This window comes from Falco naumanni, chromosome 7 (genome assembly GCF_017639655.2).
Source record: "Falco naumanni isolate bFalNau1 chromosome 7, bFalNau1.pat, whole genome shotgun sequence".
NCBI lineage: Eukaryota > Metazoa > Chordata > Aves > Falconiformes > Falconidae > Falco > Falco naumanni.
The window spans coordinates 13,989,815-14,009,722 of NC_054060.1; the positions used below are offsets into that span (position 1 = coordinate 13,989,815).

Consider the following 19,908-nt stretch of genomic DNA (forward strand, 5'->3'; position numbering starts at 1 on the left):
TGGTGGAAGGGTGCCCGAGTGTCGCTGCGGAGGCAGGAGGAGCGGGGCGCGACAGCAGGCACACCATCCAAGGAGGGATGGCCAACACCGCAGGCTTAAGCAAAGGTTGGTGAAGAAAAAATAGTGAGAGGGTGCTAAATATCTAGAAGCATGTAAATAAGGTAGTGCATTCAATTATTTTGGCAGAGCAGGCTAAAATTAGCATGCAGAAGGCCAAACTTAATCAACGCTGGGTTGCAGTTTTGTTTTTCTGTGATTATACAGGTTAGTGGCTGTACTACCTAAAAAATGGCAATTTATGTCAGCAGAACAGCACGAGTCACTGAAAATTGACTTCGTTTCCTACCTCTGTCATGGTTTAATTTACTGTGAAAATTTTAATGTGAACAGTTGAGACCATTACCACGTCAAAGCATGTTAATTCCTTTCCTTTTTGAGCCTTTGTAAAACTCCCATTTGTTTACCCAGAAGCAGAACAGGGCCTTTTGTTTTAATGGTATTTTCTTTCCTTTAAAAAAATCATTATATGCTATGCAGCTGGTCATAGCCTTTGCCTGGATGTCTAAATAGGTATCTGAATGGCGATAATATCCAACGGAGTACATCGTCACTAGGAAAAATAGGTGTGCTGTTAACATAACATACTTCCTTTGTGCAGACTAACAGGATGTAAAGTTCAAGTGAAGACAAAGCAGTCTCTGCTTTTAACATGACTTAGCAAGCGGAGGTAGAAACTGTAAAGAGTCCAGAGTCTGTCATCGGGTAGGAAGAGAGCAGTCGGGCTAGGGGAGCATTAGCACTGGGGTTTAGTTCACGTGATTTCCAGAGGCAGAGAATGTGGTCCCGTAACCCATGATGGAGTTACATACAACTTCATGTTAGGTCAGGCTGATGTCTGCCTGAACCTAATGTGTTGCTTGTGAAAAACACAGTTCATACCATCTTTACTAGGGCTTCTCTTCGTCTTGGCTGCCAAGTTTTGCCTGATGCACACTTCCTTTAAGTGAAGGAAAAACCTAGTGAGGACACAAGTCTTTATTGTGTTTCCCAGAAAACACTGCTATATACAAATAAGAAGAAAAGAAGTATTTGAGCTGAGAAGGCAACTCAGATACTCTGATTAACTGGATGCCTTGTTTAACTGGATGCCGTGTAACCAGGGGATTCGCTTGTTTCTAGATCCTTGAGTGTTTGCTACCTACTTCTTTATTCATTGTGCAATTAGTGTGTTTGACTTTGTATTCTCATGTAAAAACTTATATATTTCATGCTAATATCCTGGTTTAATAATACCGCTAGCAATGCATTTACATGACAGTGCTGCTGCCCCTACCAAGTGGTGTTTTGCATCTCTGAGACCTTTGGCATGAATTTCCTGTCTAGGGACAAACTTCTTAAACTGTGTTTAATAAACCTGAGAAGCGTTAAAGCAGAACAGAAGGACTTTGCCGACCCTTTAATGAACACGCAGACATAATTGGCCTGGCTCAGAACCAGCCCCTATACTTTTGTGTGCATGGGTGGTGTCACACAGAAAATCTAACTCTGTTCCCAGAAGCAGGCCAGCTGCGGTGGTGCCGATCTGCACCCAGCTCAGTTACTCTTGTCTCTTGTTAGGCGTAACGCTTGTGGGCTCGGCCAGCTCCATGTGGCACAGCACAGCAGACATAGCCAGCGTAGGCAGCAATCTTTAGTCCTGGACCATTAGCTTTCCACTCCCTCTCTTTGGAAGTTCGTTGATGTAGTGATCAGCAAGAGCAAGACCAGCAAGCCTGACTTTCTTCACTGTGAATGAAGGAAACCGTGAAGAAAGTGGTCAGATAGTGATGATATGCCCAGGGACCATCGAAAAATTTCGTCTAAATTTGGTCTAGAATTAATATGAAAAGGACGGAACTTGCCACGCTTAGCCAAAATGGTAATGGACAGTAAATCTTATCTTTACATACCCAGTTAAAATAGAATTGGTGAATAAAACCACTCTCTTCAAAAGATGCTTTTAGATACTTGGTGTCTGAAAGATGTCACATAGGTCTTATTACCTGGAAGGGCTGCTTTGCATTTTGATATCATGTTTTCTTGGGCAAAGCCAAGATTTCCTTTAGCTTAACTGGAGGACAGTGAATGGATTCAGGGTTTAGGCCCCAAGAATTGTATTGAAACTTAATAGTAACAGTAGATAAAATACCAGCAGCAGTTTGGTCTAACACAGTTTTTATGGTAGCCTATGATGTCAGTTGTCTTCAGATGCTCATCAAAAATGCAGAACAAGTACCAGCTGGCCAGGTCATCAGTCGCTGTAATCCAGTAAATAAGCAATTGTGTGTCCGAGGTGTGCGCAGAAATTGAGGGAAGATGCTGTTGTGGTAAAATATAGGAAATAAGGATTCAATTTATTCTACATTCCATGAGTGGTCTTTGCCTTTGAAGAACTGAATACCTCTATGTCTTAGTTCCCCGTTTGTAAAAGGCAGTTAACAACACTTTTCCCTTTAAAAAGGTGTTGTAGAGACAAAATCAGTAACGTTTATGAGTTGCTTGGCTACTGCCTTGATAGGAGCTGCATTAGCACACACAGACAGAAAAATCTCTTTCTTCAGATACCCTAGTTTATCTAGGATAGATGTCCTGGTTTACTGAGAAATTGCCCCTTGGATAGTCACTCAGATGAGATAAAAGGGAAAAACTAGTGTTAGATTCAGAAAGATCAATAATGGTGTTCGTTTTATGAGTGACCCTGAAGAAACAATAAGCACTTAGTTGCTGAAATTAGCTGCTGATTTAAAAATAGGAAGGAAGCTGTTAATGCAACTGTAGAGAGCGGAGGGAAAAAGTCTGGAATGACCTCAATAAAATTAGAGTGTACCCAAGTAAATGGGTGATGCCATTACTGAACAGAAATCTAGGGTCATACATCTGGGGAGACAAGAACTGTATTTGGTTAAACACAGGTAGTTTGTGTAGGGATGGTAAAGTGGATCTGGGACAATACAAGAGAGGTCCAAGCAGGTAAGGCAATGTATTTTAGTGTAAAACACGTGGATGTTTAGAGCTGTTCAGAATATTCTGTGTAGGGAGGTGAACACAGATGTTAAAGTAACAGTGTCACACTAACTAGTATGAAGGTGTATTATTTACTGTCTTGTGAAGGTTAATTTTCTGTTTTCTGAACTCCTGTTTGTCTTGTCCTGTTCCTTTATTGCTACTCTGAATTAACACCTACTTGAACTCCAAATTTGCTGGTTAGCTGACAGTCCTCATCTGAATATCACTATTGAAAAGCATCTGACAATAGCAATGGCAAAATAGTATTTGGGGCACTTTAACGTATTAGAGTTGCAAATGGGTATGAAATTGTCAGTATATTGCTTAGAGTAATACATAGTAAATGCTGTCATTTTAATGGGAACTGGTGTCTGTGGCAGGCTGAGCATCATAAATGTAACGATTACATGATAGTTTTAAGCTGAGTGAGTTTTTTCAGTATTGTTGAGTATGTCCCCCATTCAGCAAGGCATGAAAGTAAGGCACCTTAAAGTATGAGGTACAGTAATCCAAGGAGAGGGCTTAAAGGTAAGCTTATGCTTAAAGACTTTGTTAGACTACAGCCTAAAAAGATAAGGCTAATAACACTATAGTATTATAGTGTAATATAGTATTAGAGACTATTAAAAGAAATTACGACTAAAAAGTGTCAGAACTCCAGAAGATTTTCAGTATCAGTAAAATAAATTTAAAATGTATTTTGGACACCTCTACGCAGGCATTATAGTAAATGAACGTCCCGCTCCCAGTTCAGTGAAGTATGGATGGAGCTAGTGGGTTGATTGTGTTGAAGCTCTCAGTGAGCACCTAGACCAATGTTCTGACATAGTTTGTTAAAATACAAGATACTTAACCAGGAACAACTTTGGTCAGTTATAATTGCAACCGTGACAGCTTGGAAATATCAAGCTCTCAGACACATCATAGAAGAAAGATTCTACATTTTAAGTGTTTGATATTTAAAACAGATCATTTGTTTTCTTATTATTGTAAGGCTATGGGAAGGTAGGCTTTCCCTGGCAGGGTTTATCTTTTTTGGCAAAGAATGACAGACAAAAATCAGATTAGATCCAGAAAACTTCAAAGCATCCATCAGAAATGGACAACAGATCTTTCTCTGTGTTTTTCTGCCAAAACTCAGTCTGCAGTCTTTTGAGCTTTTCTCTTCGGCCATTTGGGACCTGTCCAGTCCTTCACTGTGTGCTTTTCTCCTTTTTCCCCTTTTGGTTGCTCTGGTTTATGACCTCACTTCTGCTGTGTTACTAAATATGAGTCTCCTGTGACTTCTTTACCAACTCAGAGCTTCTTCCGTCTCTCTCCCTCTTTAATTATGTACCTCGCTCGTACATCACTCCTTGGAGATCTGCAAGCAATTTTTCATGGCAGGTCTCTGTTTGTTCCTTTCCGAGATGAGACATGATTTGCTGATCACTGCAAAGGTCTCTTTTAACCTAGGGACTAATGGTGAAGTTGTGGCTTCTTCGGGCAGCACTCCCAGGACTTCTGCTCTGGTGCATCTAAAGAGCCCATCTAAGGCAGTGAGTCCTTTACGGAATTGGGTTTTTACTTTCTGAACCTTCTGCACCAGGTTAACACATGTTGCTTAGACAGCATTTAAACTTTTATTCGCAGATATCTGGTCGTATTTAGAGTAGGTGTGAGTGCCTTTTCAGTGACTTCATCGGCTCATCGAGTACAGTTTCCTTCACTTCCTAAAGCAAAAATAACAAGGAGTGAAGTGTGAATTCTCCTAGTGTTTGGAAGGTAAGGAACCTCAGCAGCTGATGGCCTGCCTCCATGCTCCTGCATTCTGCTTTAAGTGTGACTTAAAAACAGATTTCATCTGAGGATTGTAGCGTAAAATGGAGTAATTTTTATACATAAAGTTGAACCATAGCCTACAGTAAAACCTTTCCAGTTGCTCTTGTTTGGCAAATGAATTATTTTGGGACCAAGATGTTCTACGGTTTTTGTTAGCACGGCAGGGATATTTTGGAAAACTTTAAAATTCAGTTCTTTAAATCTCTCTCTTTTGTTTTGGTTGTTGGGTTTTTTTCTTTAATTAGTTTAAATAACTAGCCCCAAATGTGCAGGTCTGATCTCTTTGTGTAAATGACGATAGATGAATACATTTTCTCCTGCAGTGTTACGATTTTAAGTCCAAATGAAGCTAACGCAGAATGAAGACGGTTGTCTCAGAAGTTTTGAGGCAAAAAGCAATTAAAGTTTTTCATACCCATACTCTACAGACTTTTTTGTTAGATATTTTTCCTTCTCATTTTTGAAGCTACTGAATAATTTTCGTCAACTAATGTCTTGGAAATCATTGGATGTATGTTTTGTCTGAAGGAAGGTTGCCCCTTTCAGTGAAATCTGTAGCCAGTCAAGTCAATTGGTATGTTCTTGCTGCAAAAAGGTATGAGAAATGTTAGTTCCCATTACATTAATTGACAGATCTCTTTTTATTATTGTGTAAAGAACCTTTTAGGACCCCCAACTGGAATGATTTTTTTTGTAAGCATGGGCAGCAAAATGAAGGCTGAGTTTTCAGTCTTAACTCTTCATTTCCTGATCTCCCCATCATAACAATGCATTAACAAGTCTTCCTGCATTTAAGGAAATAAAAATCTTGTAAGCAAGTGATTGCTGACGGTAAGTATATACAATTGTCATTTGAGGATAGATGAAAGAATTTCCTGATAATGTTGGAAAAGTGATGACAATGTAGAGAGCTTGGACATTTCAACTGTTTGAAATGGTGGTTTCTGAGCAGTGAAGACCTTTCCATTGTATGCTTGAGAGGCATAAAGGAGAAGGAGAAGTGATTAAATACAGCAACAAACACTGGAAAGTAGCCTGTGTGGAGCAGGCAGGCAGAGGTTGTGGACCCAGCTTTTTAAAGGTGTTAGGAATTAGCTGAGCATCAGTACTTTGCCGTGTCTTTAGGTGCCTTGGTACTTTTCACATCTGCCCTGCATCATCTGTATCTCTGATCTCTACATAGCATGGATATGTGTGTGTGTACACGCACATACCTGTTCTGTGCGTAGGCATACACACTCCCACAGGAAAGATAGGTGCTTGAAACATAGGTGTAGCACATGACTGTGTAGCACATCACTTGGCTCTGGACTCCAACAGAGGCAGCATCAACAGAGAAGGGCCCAGTAGTTTGGCCGAAGCACAATAGGAGTGACTAGAACGAACAGTTGTTTGAAAGATTCCAAGAAATATCTGGCAAACAAGTGAGTATCATGAGTTAAAGCTTCTAAAACTTAAAGAAGGAAACAGATCCTTGTGTCTTCCTCTTGGGAAGTCTCTGCATTACTGGCTTTGCACACCTGAGGTGGTTTCATTCATTTGTGTAACAGCCAGTTCTAAACCTGATACAGGAACTGGAAATAAACTGCAGGTATATTTCCAGTTTTCCTTTCTTCTCCTCATTGATACGACAGTCTTGGTAATACTTACTTTTACTTGAAGGGTATATGAGACCTGGCTTTAGGGTTGGGTTTTGTTGGTTGTTTGTTTATATCAATTTTTTGTTCTAGAAAACAGAAAGCAGGTAAGAAATTTGAGTAAATACTACAGCATCATAACAAAACAATGAACTTCCCATGTTATGATGTAGTTCTTATCGCCCCATTCTGAAGTTCCCCATCCTTCAGATGGTCTCAGGTCAATGCAAATGTTATACTTGGCATCGTTACTGCTCCAGAAAGGCACATAATGTTCTTAAATTTCAGAAGGATTTAATTTCTATCTCCTGGTCTTTTTTTAAAAACCTGCTGAAATCTGAAAACGCCTTCAGAGTCAACATAAAGGGAGGAGATGACATCGTGCTGTGCTCTGGGCAGCACTAAGCCCAGCGTTAGAAAGGACAGGTGTCCATTGACTTTGGTCTCTGCCTTAGAAAAGTACATTTAAATCTCTTTCAGGTTTCCATTAGCAGGCTGAAAGGATAATTAGCATACATCTGTAGCCCCAAAAATGCAAACTGGAAACAACTGTTTATTTTGCCTTGCAGCAACGTGTAAAAAACCTAGAGAGAGGCTGTTTGCCAGCTCCAGTTTGGCTGCTCGAATAGAAGACATCATGTAACAAAAGAGGAAAAACAGGGCAAAGAATATCATACACCAAATAATTTCTTTGAGACCATCAGTTAACAAAGCATCCTACGTACAGCACAGTGAGTAGGGCCAGGGACAAAGTGAAAAATTCCAGACTGTAGGGACATCACAGGTATCAATGTGGTGTCACCAAAGTCAACCAGGAAACAGTGTGTCAGTCTTTAAAGTCAGTAACTTTATACTCCTTGGGCTTGGAAAGCACCTACCTGTGAAACCCCTTGTAACACAGAAAGTAAAACCACGCTGAGGCAGTGAGTAGAAGAAACTTTAAGTCTGGGAGAGCTTGAGACACTATTACACAATAACACATACTATTTCTGGGAATCAGTCCCATATCAGACTAGATTACTAAATGTAGTAAATAGAAGTACATATTGAAACTTAATAATAACATGAGGAGTGACCTTACAGAGCTATGTAGCATCAGTCTGGAGATGCAGTCCCAGGGGGGAGAACCAGGAAAGTAGAGAGCAGCAAATGCTAGAGTTGCAAAGAACATTCTAGAGTTGCTTCCCTTGAAAGTTTATGTGTTTTGCATAGAAAGTCATTGGACACAGGCAATGCTTTTTTTTTTTTTTGCTAGTTTTTCTTTGGGTCCACAAATCTTATGTTCAAACCTCCATGAAAGAGGGGTATTGTGAACACTTTCTTTTAATTCCTGAAGGATGGGGTATCTTCCTGAGCTGGAGTCTCCTCCACATGAAGAAAACAGGAATCCAGGTTTCCATTCCTGGCTGTTTCCCTAGTTCCTAACCTATTGTTTGGTAACTAGAAGGCAGTTCCTCCACTCCTCCACGATCCTTTGGGAAAATTTTAGTTGTAAGGCACACTTACGGTTCACCTTTTGTATTGCACATACCAGTATTTTCCTGTTGCAGCAGCTGTGGGATGGGGGAAAGGGAGGAAGGCACTGGTGGAGTGGCGTTTAGATTAGCATGTACCATGGGCTGACCGTCCTGACAAAGCAGCATAAGATGATACCGGAAAGCAGAGCACCGTGCCTCAAGAGGTGGTTTGTGAACTCTCAGGTTTTGCCGTTCTCTTTCCTACTGCTTGTGCAGGGACCACCCAAGTACCAAGGGTGAGGGGGGCTCCAGGGCCAGCAGGCGTGGGGAGGGTGATTTGCACCCCATGTAGGAAGCGAGGCTATCCATGCGTGGCCTGCCCTCCTTCCTTGGGATATAATTTATTATTCATCACTGTATGTAAAGTAATCTCAGGCCCCATTGATTGCTTTTTGGTGTGTGCTTGACATAAATATCTCTGTATTTTTCTTTAGCTTCCTCCAGCTCGTTACCAGCCTGTACGGCCATGTCCTGCACGGGGCTGAAATAATTTTCCTGGGTGCGGTTGCACCACGTGAGGCTTGTCTGCCAGCTCTCTGGCAGGATGTGTGTTTGCATATGGGGATTTCTGCATATTGCCTTGACCTTTGCAGCACATTGGTTGTTCCAATGTAACTTGTGGTCCACTATTGGCTTCCTGTAGTATTGCTGCTTCCAGCTTTCTCTCTCTTACGTTGCCAATCCTTTTTCCCAGATGTGTTAGCTTTTTCCTTTTGCAAACTGAATTTCGGTTTACTTGCAGCTCATATTTCTCACAGACCCAGGGCTCTGTGAGTCAGTTGTCACATTGGTTTTACCATTACTGAGTGTAGTGAAGTGACTGCATGTTTATACATACATACATAGGAGCATAAGAGACTATCTTTCTCCTAATATTTGCAAAGGCTCCCAGCTTGCTGCCCCAGGCGCCTCTCCCAGAATGTGGAATAAGGTGTTAAGTGGGGCGCATCCTGGCAAGGAATACACCTAAGCAAGGCATCTCATGCCAGGGGCACTGTGCCCTACCGTAGTAGCATTTTTGTCATCTTGTTCTTAAACTAATTAGTTGCTAGTTGGTTTTCAGCCCAGATGTCACAGTTTCCATCTGAGCCAGTGTAAATTTGTATTTCTGTAAAGATTTCTTCAGACACTACTATCTGGAATCCAATTAGGTAGCGTTCATTCAGGATTAATCACATGTGGAAGTGTTTGCAGAATTGAGATTCCTGTGTTCTTAGCAGCATACTGTTACCACTGCGTTTCATTATCCTCCAGGCACCAGCTTGGGCATTTCATGTGTTGTAGGAGTAGCCCCGCACAGATCCAGCGCAGGGCTGGAGCTTGCTCTCCTGGTTGTTATGGAATAGCGGAAGGAAGGGGATACCTATCACATTAGTTTGCCCTTTGAAGACCGTGTCCCAAAGGCAGCAAATGAGCTCAACTGCATAAAGATTCCTTGATTTCAATTAAACTTCTTACATGTGTGCTGCCATGCCTGTAGAAACATAAAGTAGGACCACAACCTAAGGGAGAAGGCAGATATTCCTGTTAAAAAAGGAGGGGGGGGGGGAAGATGTCATTCCTTACTGCAGTGCCTCTCTACATACCAGGGCTTTTGAAAGATAGTGGTGTAGCAAACGCAACAGGTAATTCTTTTCGTATGGTGTCTGGATCAGGTGACTCACATATGTTCACATTTTCAGGTGCGCCTTTTGCTGCTTTTTATCAGGAGTTCTTTTTCAAAATCTTCCTCTTGTGCAAAGTTTATTTTTCTTTGTCAAAGTCAGCATTTCTATCACAGCTTTTAGAAGAAGGTAGCATAAAGTTATCAAGCCTTGTGGTTAGAATTTTCATGTCTGCTAAGATACATATCACCAGTAAGAAGCTTGTTCTATCTGTTAATATTTTGTTTTCTTAGCCTTTATTTGAAAGACTCTGCTTTGGAGCTTTTTATTGCTGTTAAGGGAGTCGGTCATTTTTCTGAGCAGTGTTTTTGAATTGGTACTTCTGGTAAAATGACAAGAATTCCTCGTTAAAAGATGAGAACAGATTAGAGAAGACACATTCAGCAGACAGGGCTCTTCAGCATTAAAATGCTGTGAATGTTTTCTCCTTATCTTTTGGAAGATGTTTTATGCCATCTCCTGCCTTACAAATGAATGGATTCACCTGCATATATAATTGCCTGTGTTATTGTGCTGGATGGGATCTGATCATACAAAGACAATGGCTTTGTTTATGCTGCCAAACTGTATGCCCAGCTGTGCTTGCAGGATCAAGCCTCTAGCTGTTAAGTTTTTAGAAGCCCATAATAATAAAGATTTTAGTGGCAGTATGTTAAGAAGAAACACCAACAACTTTAGCAGATGTGGGAGCAAGGGGAACAATATTTTTATGAGATGCTTACACTTTTTCTGAAGCATTTGCTGCTAGATGAAGGTGCTCGTTTACTTGTTTGTCGGATGTCAGCGGTACAGTTGCCCTCGTGTAGCAGCAGGGGTGTCAGGGGTGTCTCCAGTGCTGCAGGTAAGACTGAACTGGGGATCTTGACACTTAAAAGCAGTGTGAGCTAAAACTCTTTGGTTGTGGAGCACGGTTTGGACACATCATGTGTCATCACCAGTGTGTTAGGAAGTAAAGGCAAGTGACACTTTGAATTAAAATTTGGAATGCTGACTGAAAGGCGCTTGATTGGATTTTGTTGATTTGTATGAGGTGTATCTGGATCCCAGGACAAATTCATATGTGCAGTGTTCCCTAACGTCCTTCCCTAGTTGCAGATATGTCTCCACTAACCAAGTTCTCTTTTATGTGTAATTGCCTTTTCCCAGTTATTTGCACAATATGAGTCAGAATAATATGCTGTTTCTTTACAGCTGCTTTTTAAAACAAAATGGTAACCGGATTTTAAACATGTTTTTTTTTACTGAGCTGCTGGGGGAGAGTGCTAAGCTCCTGTGCTTAGTATGGATGCCATTCCTGATTCAGAGGTAACGAGTGTTTTAAAAAATTAATATTAATGTATGCAGGAAAACAGCTATTACAATTCCACACATGCAATTTGTCTCTTGACAGCCTGTATCATTTTTAAATCACCATTCCTTTAAAATTAATCTTCTGATTACCCCTCCAAGTGCAGTATGGAAATGAGAGAGAGTGATGGCCAAAAGCCCTTGGTCTTGTTCAGAGAAGGAAAGTCAAAGAAAATCAGAGACTTTTGGAAGAAAGCAGATTCTGGAGTAAACTTTGTGTCTTCTGTAACATAACTGGAGCTGAGTCACTAGGTTTTGTAGATAACTAATGGTCATGGAAACACCATATTCTGAGAGGTTATTTGAAAATAATTCAAAATACTTACACATTGCTCATTGGACAGAAAGAAAAGATGTTATAATCTGCAGTCCTACAAGTATGTAAACATGTAGGCAACTTCAAGCCCATGAGTAGAGTACTCACATGCTTAAAACTCATATTTAGTGTTTGTGATATAAAATATATATTTTTAGAATAATGGGCATGCCACCCTAGCAAGTCTGGTCACTACCATATTGACCATCTTCCTCTCGGACATTAATGCCACTTAAATCTCCATCTTTCATGTTTTTACTATTTCATTTGAGTAATTTTTTTCTAACATGATTTAGTAATTAGGATGCAAGTTCATAGGTCTGCATGTACATAATGGAGTGCTTTGTATATTTTTATATAAAAAGTTTCATTCCTGTAAGCTGCTGTTTAAGATTTTTATTATCATCATTACTTTTAGGAAAATGTTAATCTTTTAGGGACTATCTAAGTAGATTTCAGCAACGTACATTTTGGTCAAAACTCAATGAAAACTCTCATCCTGAGGTTTTGGAAACAGAAAAACAGGCAGGTGGGGAGAGTATGACTTGGCTTGGAAAAACTGGTTCCTGAGTCTATTTAGGCAGACAGATTAAAATTCCTAAGAGTTTAACCTAGACTGGGGGACTTTGCAAACAAGGTATTTGACACCGTAATGACAGCTCCTGGAAATCTGAGCAGAGATTGAAAGCAAACCCAGTAAAAATACCAAAGCTGGGTCCAAGTGCTGCACAGAGACCACTGTGACTGCACGAATCTCTTCTCATTCCATGGTTTTAGCAACTCAGCCGACACAGGCAAAAGCTTCATCTTAGCAAAATAGTATGCCAGTTTAATTGGTTGTTTTGTATCATAGGTGGTGGCTAAGGCTGCAGGAGTAATAGAAACAATTATTTACAGACAGTTGCAAGGTTTATAGCCACCCTAGGCTTTCTACAGACTCCGAGCTCTTCTGCAGGTACAAGTTTGCAGTTTGTCAGCCGAGTAAACAGGAAAACCTGCCTTTGAAAAATTATTGCAAATCACTCCATTCATGGGCTTTGCAATTAGATTTCACTGCTGCTTATTCCCCCCAGACTGTGCACACGTCATTGTATGTGTTATTTGCATCACAGCAAAATAATTGGCCTGTGAGCCGGTGGTGATGCTTGGTGATTATACTTACCCCCTAGCCCCAAAATCTGGACTGAGGCATCTCCCCTGCTGAAGGGTCCCAGGCCACCACCTGCATGTGAGCACCCTCAGTGCTGCGATTTGGTGCTGTGAGCGTGGATGTGCTCCTGCAGTCCTCAGCGCCAGGGTGTGGGATCTGTTCAGGGGCCTTCACCGTACCTGGTGCTGCAGAAGCTCCCTGTTGGTGCTGCAGAAGCTCCCTGTTGGTGCTGTGTACGCAGCACAGCTGGTGCAGGCTGTCTGTGCCTGCAGAACGGTGGGTAGGTAATAGGTAAATTCCTTGTTTATGGTACTGTGAAACAGAAGTTTATGTTTTGAAGTTGTTGCTTTAAATCCTGCAAATAGATGTTCTGGTGTGAACACGTACACTCAGGTATTTAAGACCAGGAGTCTTTATGGTCTGTGGGTCCACGGAGAGCAACTTAATGAAGACAAATATGTGCTTAGCTGTGTCTCCATTCCCTCTGCAGCACTGATCAGGACGCTCACGTAGTCTCATCTCTACTGCTGCACCCAAACCTCAGAGGGGTGCAGGACACCAAAAATGTTCTGCGCTTTTAAGGGACAAAGATTTTGTGTTCTTTCCCCATGTAAACAGTATTTTTTCTGTGCAGGCACTTGTTCTGTGACAAGGAATGCTTCAGTCCCCCTGGTATTATACTCCTTAGCTGCAACTGATGGTAGCAAAACAAGTCACAGAGGAGACAAGCAGGAAGGTTTTCTGTACCCAAAGGCCGAGATGATAGTTGCAACCTCCAGTGTCAAGCTTGAGTCCTCCCTAGCAGGGGCCTGTGGGCTGCAGCAAGTGAAGCAGATTGTTCCCTTTGTCTCTAGTATGATTGTGTCCACCCTGACGCAAGCTGGAGGCTCGTGTCTGGGACCTGCGGTCTCCATCGATCACGTATCCTTACTCAAAACGATTTTAACTGCAAACTGTAGTGTCAACAGGGTCTTGTGTACTTTGTGGGAAGCCGGACCAAATATTGCACAGGAGCGCTTGGTATTCTTCAGCCTGGAAATACTGTGCCAATCCAATTTTTTTAACTGACTTTTTTAGGAAGTAGATTACATTGGAAAAGAAATAGTAAATTAAGCCAGCCAAGTCTAGGAGACTGCAATCTTCCAGAAATTTGCTTACCTTTTGGCTTTAAGTGTGCCAATAGAGTATGAGGACTAGCAACACTTCTTTTAATAAAAGCTTGGACAGTGGAATATGGAGCCTGGGATATGTGGAACAGATGAGTCTCAAGTATAAAATTTGGTTGTGTATATTTGACCAAATGTCAATGCTCTAGGCAGACTGTATCTGACTGAAAAGTTTTTGATCAAGTTGACTGGCCAAAAAATCCTATCTCATGAATATAACATTTTTCCTTAAATCAAACAAAATCAATGAAATAGTAAAATTCAAGTGTAAATATTGGAAGGCCAGAAAATATTCCTCAGTCTAATAGAGTTGTTACTCCATTCATCCATTCTTTCTAGCAGATGCGATATGGAAGGTGGCAGGGTTTATCTGAGCCTGCTTTGAGGCTTTTGGGGAGAAGATATGACTTTTCATGTCCCTTTGGCTTATGAGAAGACAGTGGCAGGAGAGAAATAGTGTTTGTGAGTGTGTAGTCCCCAAAATTTCTCTTTTGTTGATGTCTTGATTGGTTAATTAGTGTTTATTTGCTGCATGTCTTCCAAACACATTTTTGTATGTGCACTTCTTGCACACTTTTGTATTTCAAGACAAAAATATTTGTAGTAAGATGATAAAGTAAGATAACCAGATTTGTCATCAGAAACTGTTTTCAGTTGGTGTTAGCGGGCTCAGAATGGTTTGCTCAGGTGGATGGACATTGCAAACAGTATTTTGATATCTGAGGAATAATTCAGACAAAGAACTATGCTTAAAGGGAAGAAAAATAAACACAAAATGCCTCAAAGCTGGCAATCTCTGTTGGAAATGAACAACCTCTCACCATCCACCCACAAATAAAAAGTAATTTTGTGAGCCATGAAACTTAAGCTTATTTTTCTCTGGCTTGTTTTTATGTGGATTCCCTGTTGCCTGATGTTTTGGTTAAGCCTGCATTGCAAGCTGTCTCTTAGCACATGGACTACTTATCTGTCCATCTTCTGATGGACAGCCTATTTCTCACAAAACATGGAGAAACTAGTACCTCTTTGGCCTTTCTCCTTCTGCCTGGTTTGGTAAAATTGTCTGACATGTCCCTGAGTTATTGCAGGTAAAAGTCAGACTGAAAATACTGTGAGCACATCCTTTCCTTTCCTTAGAGACAGACTGGAGGGGGGGGAAATCCCAGTGGTAGCACCATTGCTTCGCTCACAGTGGCAGGGAAGCACTTCACTTGGAAAAGATGGAGCATTTTTGCAGCAGTCTAACTTTGGGGTGTGCTCACTGGGAGGATTACAGTTTGGTAACCTGGAATCCTTCTCTGACAGAGCTGGAAGTACTTGCTACTAGTTGCACCTAGCTACTGTTTTAAGCAGTGGACCTCGAGTGCTTTATGGGGATCAGTACCCCATTTGTACCAGTACAGTGAGACTGAAGGCGGTGCAGTGGTGTGGCCAAGGTCATCCCAGAGGCTAGCAGCCAATACAGGAGATAGGACCAGTCTTTGTAGCCCCAGAGTCTCCTCCTGTGACAGTCTTCTGCCCACCAGCCGTGAAAGCTCACAGAGGAATCACATGAATAGATCTGTTATCTCCAAAGTCATGCATATAGATACCAGTCATGCAGAACTAAGCTTTGGCCCCATTTCCATCTTGAAGATTAAAGCAGCTCTGCAGAAAGTATATTTCAACTTTGTCTTAAAAATATGCTGCTAATTAGGGATGTAAAGGGGCTGAATTCAGCTGCAAGACTGCTGATCTTTCCTAGTGAGACACTGCCTGCCAGCATTGTTTGGACTCCCAACTAACCCTTCATTGTCTTCTATCTCGTTGAGGTCCTGAGCATGCACAGAAAAAAAGGAGGATTGATGTCTTTATATTGTCATTTCTGGCTGTCTGCAGGATACCCTTCAGCCATTTTCAGCAGTGCTCAAAAGTATGCTCTGCTGTTTTTAATCTTGTTTTGCTTTTTGTTTTTGCTGGTGGCACTCTTCTATGCCCAGAGACTTTTAATTTTTACTTTTGTAGCTGTGCAGTTCCACCTTATTAAGTTGGATTCTGCTTCTAGTCTCACCCTTCACAAGGTTATCTTTTCTAATGGGTGAAAAAGTGCATATGCCAGCATTCCACACTAGGAGTTCTAGTGTGTGATGAACATCGGGGAAGGAGTTGAGCTGTGCTTCAAATATCATATAGTCCTGATAAATGAGAGAAAAATTCTGCAGTCTCCGATCAGCTTTACTTGGATTGCTGTTCAATTTAAGGACTACAGAATTTGAGTCATAGTTTTTAGCTTGAGGGAGGTTGGTTATTTTTTTTTTCTTTTTTTTTTTTTTTTTATTTCCCCTCTACATTTTAGGAACCTCTGGGGGAAGAAAAGAATTAATATTTTACATTTTACAGAACAGTATTTTAAATAATGGTTTAGAAAAGATACTGCCATACTGCTGACTCCCGGTAGCATTAGCTATGAAAAAGCATATTAAATCCATCTGAATAAAAATGTTGTAGAAAAGCAAAATACCCTATTTTAATAATGGATTTTGAAGAGTATTGCTTTTATCCATCTAGAGTTTTGCTAATAAGCTAACTGCAAAAGATCAAGCTGTTTGCCTGTGTTGGGCAATAATAAGCAACTTGAACCACTTTCCAGCAAAAATACTACAGGCCTTTGCTCGACTGCTGTGCAGTGACTCCGGGGATTTCAGTGGGAGATACTGATCTCTGCAATGCTTCTGTGTGCTTTTGCCAATCAAAGGCATTTACAGTGTGTCAAAACAACCAGTGATTTACTGCTCTGCAGTTTTAATGCCCTCTTTTTGCAAAATAAAAGGACATGTTCTTGTGGTTTCAAGGCCTGCATAAGCATCTCCACATGCTGAAGGAAAGCTTTCTTGTCTGTAAATGTGGACCCGATAGGTATTTTTGCAGAGTACCTGTTTTTTCGCAGTGTCAAATTCCGCTGGAATATAACGGAACAGGATCTGGGCTGAAAGCCACCCGGACAGCCTGAAATTCCTGCTTCTGAGCAGCAGCTTAGCCACAGCAGGGAGATTTTGTGATAGCCATACGAGGTGACACCTGCTGTTCCTCCAAGTGGAAGGAGACACATCTGGGCTGCCCTTCCGCCTTGATGAGCAGGACTGCCCCTTTCTTGACTGCTGCAGTAACATAAACCTCCACAGAAAGCTGCTCTGCGTAGACAAGCAAAGAGACAAAGCTTGCCGTTTTCCCAGTGTCTCCGAGCCGGTTTCCCATTTTGCAGGGAACGTGGAGCTCTCTGGAGCAGAACACCCAGGAGGGGTGCAGCTTCCTCTGGTTCTGCACCAGCCCTCCCAGGGAGCTCCTCTGCCTGTCTGGAATATGCCACCTTATCCCACAGGCAGGCACGGGGATGATTTGTGCTTCTGAGAGCCACCGCTGTGCTCCTTGCAGGGCTCCGGCTCTGCAGCTCCAGTGCGACCCCAGCCAGCGCCCCCCTCCCCAGGGTCCCTGACCTCCCGGCAACTGGGAAGGAAGCGGTGCAGCACCAGTACTGCTAAACCCAGCCTGTGAGAACCAGACTACCTGGGAAGTCACCAATCGCTCAGCACCACTGAGAGCAAAATACTCAGGCTGCATATACATCCTAGCCTATAAACTACAACGCAAGGAGACAGATTTCTTGCTTGCACATTGGTAGCCCCTAGCAACACCATTTGATAAAGCCCTGCTCTGGTTTGAGAGGGCCAGGCTGAAATTTTTTTTTCAGTGTTCCTGACCCTAGAAGCCTGGCATTTGTTTACCGGAGGGGTGGGGGAAAAAGCACAGTTACATCTTTAAAGCTGTGCTGCTTGGTTGGCAAGCAAATGCTGGGCAGCGCAGCGCTGCTGAGGTTGTGCAAAGAGAAAGCAATTGTTATTCATTAAGCAGATGACAGCAACGGGAGCAAGGGGGATAAAACTTGAAATTTGACACCACCTGCTTTAATTTTAGCCATAATTGAAGCGGCTGCCCATGATGTTGCTGATGCACGTATCAGATTCGCGCGCCATGCACAGCTCTCAGTGATTTCTGTGGCAGCAAGCTCCAGCCCACTGTGTGCTCTGGTTGGGGCGAGGATAGATCTCCTGTTTGATTGCAGGTTATAACGGGTACTTCAGAATCTGTTTGTTTCCTTCCAGAAGCAAAATGCAATCGCAGTCTGGCTCCCTGATAGATGCTTTAGTCATTAGTGAGGTTTCTGTGACTACAACACTGTGCCCTAGTATGGGTGCACTTGCCTCTTTTGTTCCTGGTTCGAAGCAGTGATGCTTTTCTCACTCGTGTGCTCACGCGCTTGCTCTTTCTCTCCCTCCCTCCCTCCTTCCCTCCCTCCCTCCCTCTCTGTCTTTGAGCTTGCTGATATGGCGAAAAATATCAGATCCAAATCTTGGCATATTTAACCAAAACATCTTGTAGGATGGGAAAAAATTGCGACTGAGTGCAGCAGCAGGGGGCTGCAGTATGGTTGCTCGTACCGCTTGCTTTCTGTTGCTACAGAACAGCGGCAATCATCAAGGAGTGCTGGGGTTGTTCTGCAGCTAAATAAGCACTTGGGGGCTCAGCATGCATAAAGGGCTACGGTGCTTTTGCTGGGAATGGCTGGACTGTGCAAAGCTCTCCTCTTATGGTCTGTAATGCAGGGATTCGCATGAAACAGGTAAAAAGGGAAGAGATATTCCTTACTGGCAGAGAGGGTCTCGTCCTTCACTAAATTCTGTGGAGTTTTTGCTGCGGAGTTAAACGGCCATAAGATAGCACTGTCACTTCATATTCAGCCTCATTACAGTACTGGTGACATAAGCCTGAGAGCTGGGGAGCTCACAGCAAAATCGGTGAAGGCAGGAGAAATCTTGAGCTCAGCTGCACAGTGAAATGGTAGAGTGGGAGCATTAACCGTCTATCCTTGAGCTGTTTAGTGCAGATTTATATTGCGTGTGTTTGTATGTGTATGCCAGCTTTCAAAAGCTATGAAAAGCTTTTTTATGGTTTCCTGTGATGATACACAGTCAGAGGGGATACTCAGATGGATAAAGAAATATGCCACGAAATGGGGAGCAGGTGAGCTGCGTGACAGATGTGTGTGCTGTCCTTTGTCAGTTTGGTGCTGCTCCTTAGCTAACAGTATGAAGTGCTGGGAATGTGACATGAGGCTTAACTCCACTTGGGATGTTGCTTAGAAGATCCTCGCTGCATTGGAGCATAGCACATTGTTGATGTAAGGTCCTCGTTCCCTTCTGATCAGCATTCCCTGCTAAGCATGTCTTCATTCCTTCACTTTACTGATTGTTTACAGCTGTTTGCTCTATTTCATGAGAAATTCTTAAAGGGCTGAGGCAGTAACTGGACTGCAGTGCTCTGTAATGCAGCCCAGAGCTGGTGCCGCCTTTCAAGTGGCCAGATGAGGTTCACACTCACGTCCCAGCAGACATTGTTTGTCTCAGGCACAGAGGCCCACATTTTTCTGGGGTCTGGTATCTCTCTGGACATCTTCCTTGTCATGATAAAGAGGAAGATGGCTATGGCATCCACAGTTGAGGTACCCCATACTTGGCAAACTGCCAGCGCAGCACTTTTTTGGTCTGATGCGTAGATACTTCCATCTTTAAGGAAGCATGAAATGTGTTGCAGAGTGGGACACGCTATCTCCCTGACTTGCTATCAGTTTGTGAAGTGAGTTATGAGTTATTCCCCTGCAGTCTTTTTATCACTGTTATAGTCTAACACCTGTATTTAAATGATGAATTAGTGAGAAAGTAACCACATTATGGGCACTTACTTAAGAACAAATAGTTAATGTCAGAAAATAACGGGTTCTGAAAAAATATCTTTGGCAGTCTTTCCTCTGTGTATTCCTGATGATGAAGAGAACACCAAACAGCCTGTCATGTCGTTTCAGCTCCTTCTTAAACATAGCTGAACTAAAAGGGAATGCGTGCTTCCATCTTCCAACAGCATCTGTCTTCCTTCTATGTGCATTCAAATAATAGATTCACCTCTTATTTATCAATTCATTAGCTCTGTTGAATAGAAAAAGGTGGGTAATTGCTGTGCCCACGAGGCGTGTGACACCTCTGACTATCACGGATTGTCTCCTGCAGACGGTGCTGGGTTGTAGGTGACACGTGGCCCAGTGTGCCAGAGCCCCACCATCCGCACCCCTGGGTTGTGCCGCAGAGAAAAGACAGGGCATGCTTTGGGAGTGCTCTTCTATCCCCTGATTTTGGCATAGCTTCAGAGAGTGCTCT

General features: G+C 42.3%; 1 protein-coding gene across 1 annotated transcript in view; it reads left to right on the forward strand.

The window, feature by feature from the left end:
• HDGFL3 (HDGF like 3) overlaps positions 1–19,908 on the forward strand; it is a 38,133-nt gene that overhangs the window by 1,504 nt on the left and 16,721 nt on the right. The window lies entirely within an intron of this gene.